Source organism: Primulina huaijiensis, chromosome 18 (assembly GCF_012295235.1).
Source record: "Primulina huaijiensis isolate GDHJ02 chromosome 18, ASM1229523v2, whole genome shotgun sequence".
NCBI lineage: Eukaryota > Viridiplantae > Streptophyta > Magnoliopsida > Lamiales > Gesneriaceae > Primulina > Primulina huaijiensis.
The window spans coordinates 9,973,899-9,977,435 of NC_133323.1; positions in this window are offsets into that span (position 1 = coordinate 9,973,899).

A 3,537-nucleotide genomic window follows, 5' to 3' on the forward strand; every position below is an offset into this window, starting at 1 on the left:
CACACAAAAGGACTATGCCAATTAAAGGAGATTTGTAAGAATCTTCCAAAAATGGCTATTCCTCAAGATGAGGATAATCTGGTATTGTATACCGATGCCAGTGATCATTGGTGGGCAGCAGTTCTTACTAAGCTCACACCAGAGGGAGAACAACCATGCAGATATTGTAGCGGTTTATTCTCAGATGCAGAAGCCATAAGATGGCATATCAACGAAAAGGAATTTTATGCAGTAAAAAGAGCTTTTGAAAAATGGCCATTATTTTTACTTGCAAAGAAATTCACTTTGAAAGTTGATAACACACAGGTGAAAGCGTTCTTAAGGAATAGAATTGAATCTAAACCTGAGAAGGCCAGATTATTAAGATGGCAGGCATTATGTCAAAATTATATTTTTGATATTATGATAATTAAATCTCATGAAAATATTCTTGCAGATTTTTTAACAAGAGATGGACAGCATTGACATTGATGCTATTATCAAGATGCAGAGGCATTTGAGGGAACACCTTGAAATGCTTCAAACCGAGTTCAACAAGTTGGCCGTAAACGCAGAAGTTGCGGGAAGGCTACAACAAGCCGATAAGAGAATTGTCTCTGATCGAATTACAGGATGTTTACAGGCATATACTCAGTTATGGTCTGTAATGCAAAGGCCTATCCTCCAAGGCATTGAGAAACCATTGGTTTCCCAAATGGAGAGTTTTCGAGTACAGGACTCTATACCTGTAGCGGGGGATTCAAATACCCCTTGCACAAGTGTTAAGTCGGGATCATCTATAGATGAGTCGGCTAAAACAAAAATTGAGACTCCAGATCCTTATCTCGAGTCCTCAAGTCAACCCTTCACCTCGGGGATCGAAGAGGGAGAGATCAACCTTAGGCCTCGTACTGACAAAGGCAAAACTAAGGTTGGTACTAATGAAAATGCAATTTCTCCATTCCAGGTTTACCAACAGAATTGGGAGAAATTAAACACAAGAATTGGCATCAACCCAGCCATGGTTCGAGTTGATATTGCAGGAAAATATCCTAGGGTATGGATGAAACAAAATTCATATCCAAAGGAGGTCAAAGCCTGGTATGAATTTGGGGCTCTTGCCTCAGTTTATACTACTTCGCCCAGCTTCCCGGAGATATCAGCATTACCAAAATGGATTCAGGAAGCTGTTCATGAGACTTGGGCAAATAATGATCATTTGTCCAGAGGAGATGTTTTGGAGCTATACTTTTTCAGTGCAGCACCAGAACCAGCAGGAAAAGGCTCACACGAAGCCTTTCATTTTATCAAGCTAAGGAGGCCAGACATGAATTCTCAAAAATTTATAAAGGATCCTCCTACAAATGAAACCCCCTTAGTCTCTTCATTTAATGAAGATGATATGTCTACCAGGAGAGCATGGGGTATCTGGGTCTGTCTCACAGAGATGGACAAAGTCAAGTTTCCATTTAAGTTTTACCAAAATTCTTTAAATGGATCATTCCTGTTAAACACTATGACAGGAAAAACTACAAGCTTTGCAGAAGATCTATTCGAAAAGAAAAGAAATCTTCTATGGAACAGCAAGATGCCGGCAAGTAAAGAGACTCGCCGAAAGTTCTGTAATATGGCACACATAGGAAGATGGTCAGAAAACATCTGCCTTGAATGCCAGAATCAGAAAGAACCGGAATTCGGTAAAGGTTTCAAACCGAGATCTGATCGGAAACATTTTACCGAAGCAAGGACAAGTGGGGAAGGACCACATTCACATTTTCCTCGAGGATACAAAAAGCCGAAGATTCCTCGACAAAATTAAAGGGGAGATGTGACTAAACCCACTCACCAAAAAGAAAATCCACCATGTAAGTGGAAGGACAGGACCACCAATAATCGGTGGAAAAATGACAAAGAACATCGGATACCTTATCTTTAAAGATAAAGGAAATCCAATCAAAACAAGAAACTGGACCCAAAAATTTACAATATAAATACGGGTAATTTGGAACCAGTAATACACACCAGAAAAATCAAAACTCAAAGATGTATCGAGTATATCTTAAAGTTTTGAAAAGAAGGATAAACTACAAGCGGAGTGAAGCTGCTGCTCTCAGATCAATAATTAAGATGTACAAAGAAAAGGGTGATGAGATAACAGCAGATCTATTCCAGACTCATCTCTATTGGTATCTCGGAGAATTAAAAGAAGATGAGAAGTTGATTGCTAGATTAATAATCTAGGAAAAAGACAAAGTGGAAGGACCATTCAACCACTACATGGTCCCAAGGCAAGCTGTAAAGGCTTATCAAGATTTGAAGTCCGAGTTTCAAATCCGAAGAAGCCTTCTATAAATAAGGCAGAAAGAAGGAAGTGAAGATCATCGAACATTTTCCTCATTTCTTTCAATCATAAGTTGTAATATTTTCTCTTTCAAGTTTATGTGTTGTTCAAGTTCTGCTACTATAAGTAGCTAAGCAAGTTTCTCCTCCTCTACAGGAGGTTTCTATGTAATAAATAAATGTTTGTGTTTGAATAAAAAACATATTTGCTCTCAGCCCCTCTCATGTATTATTTTCAAAATTTTATCTTTTATTGTACACCCTAAGGTAGGAAACGAATTAGGGTTGTGCTGAGTGCTGCTGAAGGAATCTGCGTCTGTAACCATCGGTTGCGATCGTGTGGTTGGACTGTGAGGAGCAGTTCGTAAAATACGGTGGATATAACCCGCTGGCATTTTGGTCCAAAAGGTAAAAGATTTAAATTTTCTTACGGAAGCATGATGGGCCTTTACTTAAAAAAGAAAAATCAATTGTTTAAAATATGAGTTTAAAGGGTATTTTGGGAAGTAATATGAAGTAGGGAGTAGAAGGAAAGAATTTGGTCAAATTGGTACTGAATACCAACTCTCCCAAATCTTGATGAGCAATGTCAAAAAGAATGATGTCATGGATTTATTTAATAATATTAAGTATTATTAAATTAATTAAATCAGTAACAATATTATCCATGACCGTAACTATAGGAACATATTAGTTGGTCATCTAACTATATATATTAAACTTAATAAATTATGTATGAGACTATTTAAAAATCAAAGTCAAATTGGCTATATAACGAATTCAAAGCATGAAGTGGTTACGTTTCCGACAATATTTTACACCTGATATTACACAATATGTCATATGTCAAGTTAAACTGTTGGCTAGAGTAAATAAATAGAGGGAAAAAAATGTAGGAACTCGAGATGTTTAATTTAAATAATAATTGAAATAAAATGGAAAAATACAAAATTGGTTACGTAAGTTCGCCAAATTGTGATTTTGCTCTCTCACTAGTTAATTTTAGCATTATCTCAATAAATTTTTATTTCTTTAGCAACGCTGACGTGACACTGGATACTGCTTGCACATTTGCACACGTAAATGTAATTAGACCAAGTTTCTTGACTAATCTTGCTACTTTCTATTGGTAATTTGTTCAGAATGTGGTTGGCTAATAAGAGTATTTTACCTACAAGTTTTGGGTAATCCAGAACTTATCAATATTGCATTTTGCTT